The 17500-nt window shown below is 36.3% G+C and overlaps 1 protein-coding gene across 1 annotated transcript in view; it reads left to right on the forward strand.

The window, feature by feature from the left end:
- Nucleotides 1-17500, forward strand: part of LOC143029945 (uncharacterized) — a 236494-nt gene that overhangs the window by 201350 nt on the left and 17644 nt on the right. The gene's annotated exons all lie outside the window — the stretch shown is intronic.

Genomic DNA, 17500 nt, shown 5'->3' on the forward strand with positions numbered 1-17500 from the left:
GCACATTACTGAAACAAGACGTGAAGGAAATTGGCCTGAAGTTGTCGGTAACGGCCATGAGAATGGGGATTCTAATGCTAGTTGTCCAGGCTTTCGGTAAATACCCTTATAGGTGGTAAAGATAGTCACCTGGTACCTTCGGGAAAAGGCAATGTGATTCCATTCTCCCCCGGAGCTGCAGTTTTTCGAGGTGACGACTTATTTACTCTTGGTTATAAATACATTATCCTTTTATCTGTGCCTAGCGAAGCTACAATCAGACGAAGAGAACTATTAGTCAACTGAGTGGAGAGTGTTTCCCGTTCGTGTGCTGGAAGATTACAAACACTGGATTGTTCAGAACAGGTATCAACGAGATCCTATGCATATTGGACTGGATTCAAGTGAAGAGTGCAACCTTGTTAATGTAATTTGAAATTAGCCCATGGAGTTCAGAGGTGGTAAATCTGCATTGTATTCATAAATCTAAAGAAAGCCTATGGTATTGTATAAGAATCTAGAGCAGGACGAAATGGTGGTTTTTTTAAGGTAAATGCAAGCATCACTCAAAGGTGAACAATCAGAATGAAGATAAGAGTAATGGAATCCTGCAAAGATCAGCAATGCATTAAGAGTTAACACTCAGGGCTTTATTTGAACAACATATAACCATCAGAACTGTACGAAAAATGATAAATAAAGCCTTTGATAATGAACACAAATAGAGATTTTTATTGTTGTCATACTGCATCGTCAAAGCAATGAGTACTCATTATCATCCTTACATATGGTAAGATTTACAACTTTTCACCGAGTGATCAGCAGGACGTATTGATAGAATGACAGCTTTGGTAATGCTAGATCACATGTTCAGCAACTCTCTTGAGGCCTGATTATAGTACATGTCTACACTGTGCTGACTGTTGGGAGTTGGTGGCAGAGTTGATAATTTTTTCGATAGCACTGTCCTGTGATCCACATGTAAAATGTTAAAACACCACTATGTTCCAGTTGACATATATAATTACACAATCATCTAAATATTTCGGTTATTTCTATATTTTCAATTTTGCCTTATTTCATGATTTCGTCATCTAGCCAATTGTATTTGCCAAGGGAACTATTTCGAAATGTTTAGAATTAAAACACCATTTTGAAGTGAAAGGTTGAAGGAAAGCTATGCATACTATAAGAAATAATCGGAGATATTTATATCATATAGTTTAATTTTCTAATGAATCTTCCTTCATTCGTTTAGACAAAATAATATTATCCATCCAAAATCCAGTTAGGGTTGCCAAGGGAGACAAGTCCCATTCAAAAGATCAGCGACTTCTTACTACGACGTAGTTGCCATATAGCATCAACAAGATATTGTGAGTGTGTCAGGCTCAATTGTTCCCATCAGTATGTTAAAGGGGGGGGGAGGGGGCAGTAGGGAATTGAGCTAGATGTGCCAAATATTAGTGAAGAGGAAATATGACACTCAATTAGGATGAATAAAGGCCGGTGAATAGGTAACAAAAATATAAAAAATAAAACAGGAGTCATATGTGGAAACAGGTGATTCCATGAAGGGGGAGGTATTGAGCACAACGTATGACTGTGCATGTCAAAGAAGGGAAAGTACGCCGAGGGTAAAACGGAAAGAAAGGCAAGATATTGGAAGAGCTACTGGAAGAGCACAAAAGCTTCTTCCACGTTACTGGATTGCGATCGGTACCCACCAGCAATATTTCCGTTATCGAACATTTTATGAGATGGGTACTGCCCATCTTTACTGCTTGACCATCTCCGAAGTAATGTGGAAAACATCACAGTCATATGCGACAAACTGTAATAGGTGAGTTTACAGTCCACCTCGTTGCCCAATAATGTGGATGGGTATTATATAACAAAAAAAAAAAAGGATTGGGGGAATGGGATTTAACGATAACAACTCGGATTCTTCACTAGCTTTCCAAGGTTTCGTAAAGCGAGGCAAAGATATAACCAACTGGTAGTGGCGGTAAAGTTGTAACATCCTGGCCTCTCATTTTGTAGGCTTGGGCTTTATCACCAAGCATGCTATAATAAGGAAATATTGATGTGGGGACAGAAGAAACAGCAAGTCAAGGAAACGATGTGAGGCAGTTTCAACAGCTAGGAATGTCGTACGTTTGACATTACTTAGAAAGAGCAGAATATTAATATTAATTGAACTCATAAAAGATATACAAGGTGTCAAAGAAATTAATTAACAGCTTCAGAGGAAGAATACTCTATTCGGATAGAGAAAAACTGCGATAACATTTTACATAATGATTTTTTTTTCATCTAAAGCTAAGACTTTAATAGATTAAGCTCTTTTACAGCAAGAGTCCAGAACGTAAGGGAAAATACAAGGACAGTCTTTATTACAAACCGTGCATTACATTCCAACAGAAGCTCCAAATTTTGTTATATGAAGATTCTTTTGACAAATCTTACATTTTTTACCCTGGCCAAGTGGATGAACGCCATATGGCGGACTACGGGCAAGATGTCAAATTTTCTCCGCAATTTTTACATTTCATTTCATTTTTTTATTCCAAAGAAATGATACATAGAATGAAAGAAATGCACAGGGCAAATCTAAAAAAATATACCATTCTAACTCCCTCTGATGCCACGCCACTCGTTTTAATGTATAAAAAACATTAGCAAGAAGGAAATCCCTCTAAATATTACTGAAGTTGAATGACAATGAAACACTACGTTCTTCTATGGGTAAAAATATTTCATCATCAGGTTAATCAAATCAAACCATGAAATTACACTATGAGAGACTAATTAACAATACAATTGGAACGATAAAATCCAAACCCCGCGTCCAATTTTTGTAATTGAAACTATTAGATTAGAATGATAAAATCAAATAAATGTCATGAAATATTTAGGGGCCTACTAAAGGAAATCTGACTTACACTACTGAAGCAATTGAAGACCAATAACTATATGTTCATGGTTTTCAGTGATGTAGTGTTTGCTCACTGCGGCAGCATGGCCCATGTTAATAGTTACTAAATTGGCACAAGGACTTGCATACTGTTCCTACTGTGTGACTGACTTAATTTGAAGCCTTGCCGTTCCTTATAGATTCACTTAGCTCTCCTTTACTCTAGGATTTGCTTCTATGCAGAATAAAAAACGTCTTCACTGAATAAGAACCGGTAAAGTTTAAGAGATTACAGATGCACTTACATGCGCTAAGTGAATCAAATACAGTAGCTCCAAGTAACCCTTTGTGTGTTAAGATGATAAAGATATAGGGACTCACGTTCAGAGGGACCTGAGTTCAAAGCTCGCGACGGATGGGCGATTGTTCATATACGGCAAGTTTATTCAGCTAAGGAGCAGATCCGGCCTGAAGAGATTTGGATTCATTCAAACCGAGGGTTTACGTATTTGGACAAAGTGTTTTTAATTCTCCATTCTTAAATATAGTGAACAATAACATTGAAGACACTAAGGGAATTACCTTAGAACCTGCAAGTTTGCGTGGGAGCCAACTTTGATAAGCGGAGAAGTTAAACTATGTTGAATTGGTGGATGATACAATAGGTAAGTGAGGGTATACAGAAGTAAAAGAGGGGATTTTTTTCTTTTTTTTTTTTGCTGTTAAGATAAATTGGCAAAAACTGGTGAGTCAGAAACTAAAGATGATAAAGATATAGGGACTCACGTTCAGAGGGACCTGAGTTCGAAGCTCGCGACGGATGGACGATTGTTCATATACGGCAAGTTTATTCAGCTAAGGAGCAGATCCGGCCTGAAGAGATTTGGATTCATTCAAACCGAGGGTTTACGTATTTAGACAAAGTGTTTTTAATTCTCCATTCTTAAATATAGTGAACAATAACATTGAAGACACAAAGGGAATTACCTTAGAACCTGCAAGTTTGCGTGGGAACCAACTTTGATAAGCGGAGAAGTTAAACTATGTTGAATTGGTGGATGATACAATAGGTAAGTGAGGGTATACAGAAGTAAAAGAGGGGATTTTTTTTTTTTTTTTGCTGTTAAGATAAATTGGCAAAAACTGGTGAGTCAGAAACTTAAAAAAAAAAAAAAAAAAAAAAGATCAAGTCTTGGTCAAGCTCAGTCATGCACTAAATATGTTGACCACTGGATGGACTGGAAGTGACAATGAAGTCGGTCCTTGTTCTAATTGAATAGAATCTGAAGTCAAGGCATTATTGCAAAAATTCAAAATGAAGAAGAGAGAACAACTAAAGATGGTTTGTAGAGTGAGAAAAATAATGCCTTGCAAATATTTTATTTTCTCGTCGATGCAGGACATTAGTGTATTCAGTAAACCTGCACTATGATTAACACAAACACATGCATGCACTCTCTCTCTCTCTCTCTCTCTCTCTCTCTCTCTCACACGCACACGCACACGCACACACACGTCCATCCTCACAGTGTAAAGACGTCTAAACTAGAGCTCCCGAGAAATAACTGATCTTCTCAACTATAAATATAACAGGAAACTTAGCTTGTGTTAAATGGGAGGGGGAATGCTTGTGGATACCCGTGATAATCTAATATAGTAGCAATAAAGAATAATGAAGAAAACGAGAAGGAATCGAAATAGAAAAGGAAATGACGATGAAACTGAACCCAACGTAAACATAGAAAGAGCACAAACATTTACTGGCACAATACCGAAGCATAATGTAAACATCGAAACACCATTGGTTGTTCTAAGGCATGGCGAAGAATATTTTTTTCTGGATTTAATAAATATGACAGAAGACTGAATAGTATTATAGATATAGAAAAGGAGATGAGATCATGGAAGCAAGATATTATGGAATTAAAGAAAGAAATCAAGCACCTAAAGAATGAGTACAACGAAACCTATAAAGAAATGAGGGAATTAAAGAAAGAAAATGCGAAAATAGATAACGAGGTAAGGGATTTGAAAAACGAATTGATCAAAGTAAAATATGAAAATGAAAAGATAAAAAACAAAAATACCACCATTAGAGAGACCTTAAAAAAGAGGTAAATAAACAAATTAAAGAGGTGAACGAGAAGGTTGAACGAAACATAGGCGAGAAAGGCTTACAAAAAATGGAAAAGAATGGCAAAAAGACCAACAAAACCAAGAAATAGCTTTCAAAGAAATAATTCAACAACAAATTCAGGAGAATACCAAAGACACAGTTATTCAAGTAATTAAAGGGAAAGAAAATTGGGTTAGAGATACAGTAGACAAAAAGAAGTGCATAGTAGTATATAGTATAAAGGAAAAACAACCTAATTAGATACTTGAGAAAAAAAAAAAGATAAGGAATCAGCAAGAAACATTCTTAAAGCAGTACAAGACAAAAAACAAGAATTAGAAACAGAAATAGAAGTGCATAGAGTGCGGCAATATTCAAAAGAAAAACAATCGAACTCTAAAGATCAAATTAAGGTCACAATTGGTGGCAGAAATATTAGCAAAAGTAGGAGGGTTAGCAGCAAATAGTGAAAATTATAAAACTATATTGGAAAAAATGAACGAGAGAAAAAGAGAGAGAGAAGACACTAAGAAGTGAAGGTTAAAAAAAGAAAAAAAAAAGAAAAAAAAAAAGAACGGGGAACAAAAAGAACTTTTCTGTTGGAGAATACTAGACATGAGGCCAATAAAATGGTATATATATTTAAAAGAAAAAAAAAACAACGTAAGGAACACAGTACGAGATATAGAGAAGGAAAAAAAATTAAAAGTGACTTATACTAGTACTAACATAGACGGTCTGATCTCAGGATTAAACGAATTAAATTATTATCCGTCAGAAGAAAAACCAGATATAATAGGAATTATGGGGACGAAATTAAGGGGTCCACTACCACGAAATAGTGTTGGACAAGGATTATATAAATACTGGATAAGAAATAGAGAGCAAAAACGGGGTGGAGTCAAGTTTTTGCCTAAAAAATACTTAAATGTGACTAAGGTTACAGAGGGAGAAGTTGTGTTGAAATGATTATGATAAAAGTTGAAAATAGTGATATGAATAGTAGAAAGTTTGTGGTGACTTGTGTGCCCCAAAAACGGGTTCTTGGAAAGAGAGCGATCATTTTAAAATATTAGAAGATACACAAAGCATTCATTAAATGAGACACTGAAGGACGGAGGGAACGTAGTACTTATGGGAGATTTTAACTGCAAAGAAATATGTTGGGAAGAGATGATAGTGAAAGGTGGAGAGGATCTATGGGGAAATATATTACTTGGCATGACTATAGAATATACAATGATACAATGGGTAAAAGAAAAAAAAAACAGATATAGAAATAATGAAGAACCGTCGAGACTAGATCTAATGCAGTATTCATATCAGATCCTGAAGTTGTGGGTAAAATTGAATACAAGACACCAATTCGGAAAAGTGACCACATACTACTTGAGTTTGAACTAAAAGAGGAAATATATATTGAAAGAAATGAGAAATACAGAAAAGGAAGACTGATGTATAACAAAACAGACTTTGGAAAACTTAGAAACTTTTTCAAAATTGAATTGGGAAAATTTCTACAATAGAGACACAAGTGGAAGAAAAATGAAAATTTTTGAAAGAAATATACAACGAAGAAGAGGATAAATATGTTCCAAGCCAAAAACAGGAAAAGCTGTATATTAAGTGCTGATATAACAGAAGGTGCAGTGAGGCAAAAGATACAAGATATAAGCTTGGGAAAGATGGAGAAAAGATAGAAAAAAAAACCCTGGAAAGTGGCATATATAGCAATACAGGGAATGAATATATAAACTCGCGCAGGGAGGAAAAAAGAAACTATGAGACAGACATCAATGAAAAATGTAAGGACCAATCAAAATTATTCTATAGATGTGTTAACAGTAAACTAAAAAACGAACAGGAAATAGTAAAATTACAGCAAGGGGACATAGAATACACAGAAGATATAGAAATGGCGGCTGAAGTCATGAAAAACACTTCAAGTCTTTGTTCACTAGAAAAAATATACAGAAATAAAGAAATAAAATGAGATCCCCTTCCATGCGTGAAATAATTGTAACAAGAACAGAAATAATGGACCAAATAATAAAACTTGATGCCAGAAAATTGCACGGCCCGGATGGAATTGCACATTGGAAACTAAAATAATCTATAGATGAACTAATAGACAAAGTATATAAGGTAATAAGCTGCTCACTCAAAGAAGGAAAAATGCCGGAACACTGGAAAAATGTCAATATCGTACCAATACATAAAGAGGGAAACAAGAAAGACCCAACCAATTACATTCTGGTCTCCCTTACAAGTACAGTAGCCAAAACTTGTGAAAAAGTTATTAAGAATAGATGGACAAAACATCTGGAAGAAAACATTATACTAAACCCGAGAGAATTCGATTCTATACAGGGAAGGTCATGTGCCATAATTTTGATCTGTTTCTATTCAAGACTAATAGATATAATACAAGAAAGGAATAGATGGGCTAATTGTGCTTTCCTAAATTTAGAAAAAGCTTTTGATAAAGTACCACACAAAAATTATTTAAAGAAAATTTAAACCATAGAAGGGATACAAGGAGAACTATCAAAATGAATGGAGGATTTCTTGCATGAAAGAAAAATGAGAGTGGTGCTTAGAGATGAGTTCTACTTGGGAAGAGGTGATTAGTGGTGTCCCATAGGGATCATATTCCTATTCATATGAATGACATGGATGAGGGTGTAGAATGTTACATGAACTTCTTTGCAGACGACGCAAAACTGATGAGGAAAGTAAGTACAGAAAAGGACTGTGAGTCACTACAGACCGAAATAGAGTTTAGGAATGGAGTCAGAAGTGGGAAATGGACTTCAACATAAAGAAATGTACCATAATGGAACTTGAAAAAAAAAAGATATGTCTCTCATTAAACACCTACCCAATTTTAATTTATCGAAAGGTCAATGGTCACCAGACTGGATCACATGGATGGCAGCAAACAAATTAATTATGAAAGCAGCAGGACAGATTCCCACATACCAACCCCAAGTAACCTGAGTCCTCTTGTCCGCGTCTCCTAATTGTTCTCTCCCTGTCCATATTTATACTTGTTAACTCTATTCCTTTGTATCATTCTGCTGAAGAGGACCACAGTCAGTGGTCGAAATATACAGATAATTAGTATTTCTGATTTCTTTTCTCCGACAGTGGGTTAACAAGTTTCATATATATATATATGTATATATGTATACATATATATATATATATATATATGTATATGTATATATATATATCAGACAATATAAAATCGGTACAAAGGAAGTAAAGAATGTGAGTTCTGAAAAAAGACCTGGGAGTGATTATTAGAAATGATATGTCTCCTAATAAACAAATAAATAAAATTGTCAGAGAAACCTACAACTTGCTAAGATCAATAAATGTGGTCTTTACCTATTTGGACGAAGAAATAGTGAAGGAAATACTAATCACACTGATAAGGCCAAAACTAGAGTACGCAGCGACATTATGGACACCCAGTACTTGGAAGAATAAAAAGAAAATTGAAAGAATCCAAATAGCAACTACGAAGATGGCTCCAACACTTTTAAACCTGTCATATGAAGAGAGATTATGAAAGCTGGAATTGCCGAATCTGGAACAAAGAAAAGAAAGAGGTGACCTATTAACCATCTATAAAATCATGAGAGGAATAGAAGTCCTTGATACAGAAGACTTAATAAATTGGGACAAGAGAAATAAAGGGGACATGAAAAGAAACTCAAAAAGGACAGTTATAGAAGGGACCTGAAAAAGAACAGCTTTCCACACAGAGACACAGACACACACACACACACAATTACACAGACATTCAAGCACACACACACACACACACATACACACACACACACACACACACACACACACACACACACACACACACACACACACACACACACACACACACACACACACACACACACACACACACACACACACAATTACACAGACATTCAAGCACAGACACACACGCACAGACACACACACACACACACACACACGCACGCACACACACACACACACACACACACACACACACACACACACACACACACACACACACACAATTACACAGTCATTCAAGCACAGACACACACTCACACACACACACACACACACACACACACACACACACACACACACACACACACACACACACACACACACACACACACACACACACACGCACACACACACACACACACACACACACACACACACACACACACACACACACACACACACACACACACACACACACACACACACACACACACACACACACACACACACACACACACACACACACACACACACACACGCACACACACACACACACACACACACACACACACAAGGACACAGACACACACACACACACACACACACACACACACACACACACACACACACACACACACACACACACACACACACACACACACACACACACACAATCACACAGACATTCAAGCACAGACACACACGCGCGCATACACACACACACACTTCAACGAACGGACGGCTTAGAAGACGTTCTGAAGAAAATTGAAGTTTCGTGGATCCCAACGCAAAGAGAAGTGCCTATTGTATTTACAGGGTGGGGGAAATTGCTCGTGGGGTAGTGGGAAAGTAGGGAAAGAGGAGAAGGGGAGGGATTTCTGAGGGAAATGGAAGGAAATGAGGAAGGAGAGGACTTGGCCCAGGCAGACAGGCGAAAGGTAAACAAACGGCCCCCCGACCAGCTGAGTGACGATGAAATGTCTAATAAAAATGTAAAGATTAGAAGTATAGATAAGAGCAATGCAGTAGAAAGTGATGAGAATATTTTCCAGGGATTTAAAGAGGGTGGGGGGGACACAAACCCCCCCCCGACTGACAAGACTAGAAGAGAAGGTCGATAAGATGATCGAGGACTTGGAGCGTAGGTTCGGTCATGTTAACAACATTGTACGGAGGGTTGAAAAATTGGAAGAACTAGAGAGGGCGAACAAAAACTTAACTAAGGAAATTGAAGAATTAAAAAAACAGTTAAAAGAAGTAAAAGAAGAGAATAAAGTCTTAAAGGAGAATAATAAGGAGAACAAGGAGGGTTGGACAAAAATCCATGAAAATAGCAAAGTTGCATTCACTGACATAATCAGACAGCAAATGAATGAACAAACTGAAAACTCAGTTATTAAATTGATGAGACAGAAGGAGAATATAGTAAGAGACTTAGCAGACAGAAAGAAATGTATAATTATATTAGGAATGGAAGAGAAACATAACCCAGATAGAACCACAAGAATCAAAGAAGAAAATGAAAAAGTAAGAAATTTACTAGAATTAGTTCAGGAAGATGAACCAGAAATAATGAAACAAATCGAAGAGAAATTCAGACTCGGGAAATATAGTACAGACAAGACCAGACCAATTAAGATTAAATTCAGGTCACAAACTACGGCTGAGAATATCTTATCCAAAACAGGGAAATTAGCAACAAGTGAACAATATAAAAAGGTATGGATAAAAAGGGAAATGAATAAAGAGGAAAGAGAGGAAGAAAAACAGAAAAGACTTGAAGCTAAGGGAAAAAAACGAGATAAGAACGGAGTCAGAAAAAGAGAGATTCTATTGGAGAGTAGTGAATATGAAACTAAAGAAAGTCGACATACAAGAGAAAAACAAAAGGGAAACAGAGAACACAATGGAAGTGGCAGAAAACTAAGAGTGTCTTACACAAATATAGATGGATTAATAACAGGATTGAATGAGCTGAATGATTATTTGAAAGAAAAAGAACCAGACATAATGGGAATTGTAGAAACAAAATTAAAAGGTCCACTACCACCCAACAGTGTAGGACATGATGCATATAATTATTGGATTAGAAACAGAGTGAAAAAGGAAGGGGGTGGAGTTATGTTCCTGACTAAGAAGGATATAAACGTGAAGTGTGTCACATATGGAAAGAATACAGTAGAGATGATAATGATGGAAGTAGAAGACAGAGATAAGAAGAGCAGAAAGTTTGTGATAAATTATGTGCCCCCGAAAACAGCCTCATGGGAAGAGAGTGAACATAAAAGTATGTTAGAGGACACAAAGATAACATTAAACAAGATAATGGAAGATGGAGGAAAAATAGTTATGATGGGCGACTTTAATTGCAAAGAAATCTGCTGGGAAGAAATGACAGTAAAGGGTGGAGACGGCTCATGGGGAAACGCTCTACTTGAGATGGTTACTGACCATACAATGACACAATGGATACAGGAGAACACTAGATATAGAAATGAAGAAGAGCCACCAAGACTAGACCTAGTAATTACATCCGAACCTAGAATAGTGGACAAAATTGAATATAAAACACCAATAAGTAAAAGTGACCACATATTGATTGAACTGGAACTTAATGAAGAAAAATATATGAAAAGAAATGAACAATATAGAAAAGGAAGAATGATGTATGAAAAAACAAACTTTGATCAAATAAGAGAATTCTTTCAAAAGGAAAACTGGGAAGAAATATGTAGAAGAGAAATGGAATATTTTGACAAAAATTTACAAAAAAGGAGTGGAAAAGTATGTCCCAAGACAAAAACAAGAAAAAGAATATGTAAAATGCTGGTACAACAAAAGTTGTAGGGAGTTAAAAGACAAAAGAGACAAAGCCTGGACCAGATGGAAAAAAGACAGAAGACCTGAAAAATGGAAAATATATACCAGTTATAGAAATGAATATGTACAAACGTGCAGAGAGGAAAAGAGAAAATATGAAAAAGATATCATAGAAAAGTGTAAAGATCAACCAAAACTATTCTACAGATTTATAAACAATAAACTGAAAAAAACAAGACTTGGAGAAATTAAGACAAGAGGGAGTTGAATACACTGAGGAAATAGAAATGGCGGAAATTATGAACAAACATTTTAAATCAGTGTTTACAAGGGAGAACATACAACCTGAAGAGAACGAATGGAAAGAGAAAGTCCCCCCTATGGAAGAAATAGAAGTAACAAAGAATGAAATATTAACACACTTGAGTAATCTTGATGTCAGAAAATCGCATGGACCAGATGAAATAGCAAACTGGATACTGAAAGAATGCAGGAATGAACTGGCAGACAAAATACATAGCATACTAAATAGTTCCTTAAAAGAAGGAAGAGTTCCAGAAGATTGGAAAAAAGCAAATATAGTACCTATATATAAAGGAGGAAATAAAGAAGAACCTACCAACTATAGACCAGTCTCTCTAACAAGTACAATAGCAAAAATTTTTGAAAGAATTATCAAAAGTAGATGGGTAAAATATTTAGAAAAAAACAAAGTGTTAAATCCAAGGCAATTTGGATTCAGACAAGGACGATCATGCGTCACCAATTTAATATGTTTCTATTCAAGGCTAATAGATATAATGCAAGAAAGAGATGGATGGGCGGACTGTGCATTTCTAGACCTAAAGAAAGCTTTTGACAAAGTACCACATAAGAAGTTGCTTAAGAAACTAGAATCTGAAGGAGGAATACAGGGCAAACTACTAAATTGGATGGAAGACTTTTTGCAAGAAAGAAAAATGAGAGTAGTGATAAGAAACCAGCACTCAAAATGGGATGAAGTAATAAGCGGTGTTCCGCAGGGAACAGTTCTGGCCCCAATAATGTTTGCTATATATATTAATGATATGGATGAAGGAATTGAAAGCTATATGAGCTTCTTTGCAGATGATGCAAAACTACTGAAAAGAGTGAAAACTGAAGAAGATTGTGAATCACTACAGAGAGATCTAAATAAAGTACAGGAATGGAGTAGGAAGTGGGAGATGGAGTTCAATACAAAAAAGTGTAGTATAATGGAATTTGGAAGAAGCAAAAACAGAATAACAGGAGCATATAAATTGGGAGAAGAAGGAATAAAAAAGTAGAAAATGAGAAGGACCTGGGAGTCATTGTTATGAATAATATGTCACCTGAGAAACATATAAATAAGATTTTTGGAGAAACTTATAATTTAATAAGAACAATCAAAGTTGCATTTACATACCTGGATGAAGAAATGGTGAAGAAAATCCTAATCACCCTGATAAGACCAAGATTGGAATATGCAGCAACGATATGGTCACCAAGTACAAAAAAATGTATAAAAAAACTTGAAAGAATACAAAGAGCAATTACAAAATTGGCACCAACACTCTCAAAACTATCATATGAAGAGAGACTAGAAAAACATGAACTACAGAGACTAGAGCAAAGAAGAGAGAGAGGAGATTTGATAGCTATTTACAGAATCATGAAAGGCATAGAAATTACTGATAGAGAGAATCTGATAAAATGGGATGACAGAAATACAAGAGGACACGGAAAGAAAATAAAAAAGACAGCTATAGAAGAGATTTGAAAAAGAACAGCTTTCCTCACAGAGTAATAGACAGTTGGAACAAGTTAGATGAGAAAGTGGTGTGTGCAAAAACAATACATGAATTTAAAAATAGTTTAGATAAAATGAGATATGAAGACGGGACCGCACGAGCATAGCTCCCCTTTCCGTAAAATACAACTAGGTAAATACAACTAGGTAAATACACACACACACACACACACACACACACACACACACACACACACACACACACACACACACACACACACACACACACGATGAACAGTTGGTAGAACGATGAACTACTAGCATGGTGGTGCGCGTAGTGCTTGGTTCGAATCCTGCCCAGGGCCGAAATTAATTTCGGTACAGCTGCGCTTCGGGTCGTTACTCTGACTCTCGTGGGCGGGGAGTTGGGTGTGTGTGTGTGTGAAAGGTCATAGCATTACCCATAGATCGGACCTACGAGCTCTGAGCTCTCTTCCAGGAGGGAAATAGCTGTCGATCACGAGTCGAACACGTGATCCAAAAGACCAAGTGAATACACACACACACACACACACACACACACACACACACACACACACATATACACACATATACACACACGTACACACATACAAGCACACCCACACTCATTTCCGTTTCCTCCTTTTGCTGATTATTGTCATATGCTTTTCTTTTCGATTTATTGTTAAAAATATAAAGAAACATTTGTAATCGTCTTGACAATGTTCATAAACTCCTCCCAATCCTCTTTTTCGAAAAAAAAAAAAAATCTTCAAGCTTGAGAAGTCTCCTTTTCAAAAAACGAGTCTTTCTTGACTATTTGAATATTTCTTTGAGTTTATTTCTTTATATACTAACTAGATTTTAATATGGAATGTTTGAGAAGATGTTTGAAATGAAGTGAGAACTGAGATGGTGAGGAGGAGAGCGGGGTTGGAGAGGAAGCTGGCAGATAGGACTGATAAAAGTGTATAGGAGTAATTGGACGCATGGAAAGAATGGGCGAAGAAAGATTAGCAAAAGAAAAGTGGAAAGCAGAGGTTGATGAAGAGAACTTGAGGGGGCGACCGAGGATGAGATGGAAAGGGAGGTTTGAGAAAAAAAAGAAGAAGAGAAAAAAAAAGGGAAATGCCTGCTGAGTAAGGAAGAGAGAAGGTAGGGCATGGAGGTGAGTGGAAGATGGTTGTGTATGGATGATATTTTGATGCAGCCCGAAGGGATTTCTCCACGACTTCTCTATATTCCGCAGTAGGGGACGGGGAATGGGGTGGAGGGGTGGTGGTCGCCGCGTAAGTGAAGCGGCCCTGCTGTGGATGTGCTGTGTCTTGGTGTATTGCTTCCGACCCAGGCAGTGGGCAGGAGTCAGGGATGACCTCTCATCCAAGAAAACCAAGATAAGAGGGGAACAAGGGTAGTGGATGGGAGTGGAATTGTTGGGAGTGGGTGCATGCCTTTAACTTGGCTATCTCCCATATAAGGGGCAGCAGTTCTTGGTATACATACATATATACACACACACACACATATATATATATATATATATATACATATATATTTATATATATATATGTATGTATATATATATATATATATGTATATATATATATATATATATATATATATGCAAAGAAATCACAAAACACACATGATGAACTATTTATGCAGAAACCACCGGGAAATTGAAAAAACAAACAGATACCGAACGTTTTCGTCTATTAAGACATTTTCAAAGGTACAGAAAAGCAATACAGAAAGAAACAATATATACATCAGAAGACAGAAGATATTCGGAAAAGTCCCATGTTCCATATTATCACACATAATTTTGTCAATGATAAAATTGTCCAATTTGAATAAACCCAAACTCAAGTTCATATTATTTCCAAATTTTCTTTTTATGAAACAAGATTCAATAATATTACTTTCTATGATATTATTACAAGAAGTAATTATTTTAGAATTTCCCCAGTCAATATTATGACCATAATCCGTTTGTTGGACAAATAATCCACTTGACACTTGCCCTTTCTAATACTATATTTATGTTGGCCTATTCTTTTATCTAAACCTTTGCCTGTTTGGCCTATATAAATAAAATCACAGTTGTTACATGGTATGTATAAAGAAGAAAGAAATGTTCTAGACCATTTCTTGATATTCAGCTTCATTCTAAGCTTTTGTCTTGGGTAGGATATATGCCACACTGTGATTTCTTTTATTCGGCCCTCGGCCCTTTGGTTTTGATTTTTGAATGAGGTCCTTTAGCCTTGCCTTTAGTTCTTCCACCACCATTGTCTATTTTTCACAACCTCCAACAACCCACTACCCAATTTATTTTCTCTGGCTGTTGTCCAGATGTTATATCTGTTATTCTCCTACTATATGATATTTTCTTGTGACCTTTATCTTTACTCAACACAAAATACCAGGCTCAACTTTCTTCTGTCCTTATTTTCTTTTCTTTCCATTTTCTTTTTCTTTTCTTATTTTGACTTCTTTGACAAATTCCTTTGCCTCTGCATTTTTGTCTTAGGTTTGGTCTTTCCTGATTCAAATGTGTTTAAAATAATTTCTTCCTGCTAACTTTCAAGACTTGTTTATTACTTCATTTGCTATGGCGTGCAACTTAAACTTTATTTCTATTTGACAATAACCATTCCTCGCGTACTGACCTAACCCAAGCACATCGTTGATTTGATCGGTCACATTCAATCTCTTTTTCCATAAACATGGAGATGATTACTCTGGCGTCTCTCATATTGCTGGCGTATCTTTCTTAAAGTAATATGATCTTTCCTTCAACAGATGATTATGACATCTAGTCTTATTGAATATGCTAGTATCTCTGACTAGGACTATCCCTCTCCCCCCCGCCCTCTCTCTCTCTCTTTCTCTCTAACATCCTTCTCCACTACTCCAACCTTACATGTTCTTTTCCTATCTGATGCTCCATAATGTCATTAAGTTATCTGTGTCCATATATTGACAAGATACCTAACTTTCTTGAACATCCAACAATTCACTGATCTTTTCTTTAAACAAGGAGGCCTAAGGTTACGTGACAGAAGCTCCGTGGGCCTTGTGAGTTTTTGTCCACTTGAAGTAAAGGTAGAAGTCGATTGACAGTTGAGGTGGTAATGCAGTCAGGTGACTATTGACCATTTGAAATGTTGAAATTAGGGAAATATTTTATCAGGGAAGACTCAATTATTTTCCTTCTGAAACTGCATTTTGACTTATAAATTATTTTAGCATCATCCCAATGCATGCGATGATCTTTATTTGCAATGTGCTGAAATGCATGCGATGATCTTTATTTGCAATGTGCTGAAATACCGCGGAGCTTTCTTGGCCATATTTTACTGAATTCTTATGCTCTTTGATTCTGGTTGCCAAGTCTCTTCCAGTTTGTCCCTAATCAACATTATCACAATCTAGACATGGCAACTTATAAATACCTGGGTTGATGTCACTTGATGTCACTATGGTGTACATTGACTATTTTACTGAACAAGGTATTGGGATAATTGAAGATGACGTTAACATTTTCTTTCGGTAATAATTGAGACATTTAATTTAGGGAGTTACTAAAAGGTAATTTTATACATTTGTTATCCCATTTGTGCTTGTTGGTAGAATGGGAAGTAGATTTGTAAAAACTTATTTTAGCCTTGCTAAAGGCTTTTTGTAAGAACCAATCCGGGTCTCTTGATAGTTGTTTTCTTACTGATGTTATTTCAGTGAGAACTTTCGACGTTAGTGTCTTCTTTTCCGAAGGTGGGATAAAAGTTTATTTTACTAATGTGCTACGACATTACTTTATTGTTGTCTAGATCAACACGCTTCAAGGCAAAATCAATCACACTCAGTGGTTACTATATATCTTTTCTGGTTCACAATTTAACATTTATCTATGTTTAACGGTTCACTGTTGAAAAACATCGTCACATATTGTATAAACGTAAGAAAGTAGATTCTATTCAACTGAGGAGGATTCTGGTATGGGTGTGACTTCAGTCGATCGAGAGCTTCTTTCAAATACACAATGCCCACTGCTCCCTCAATCTGGATCACTGTTTGTCTTTACTGAAAACAATTCTATCGAGTATGTCAC

Source organism: Oratosquilla oratoria, chromosome 11 (genome assembly GCF_046742065.1).
Source record: "Oratosquilla oratoria isolate Oo_2021 chromosome 11, ASM4674206v1, whole genome shotgun sequence".
In the NCBI taxonomy this organism is placed as follows: Eukaryota; Metazoa; Arthropoda; class Malacostraca; order Stomatopoda; family Squillidae; genus Oratosquilla; species Oratosquilla oratoria.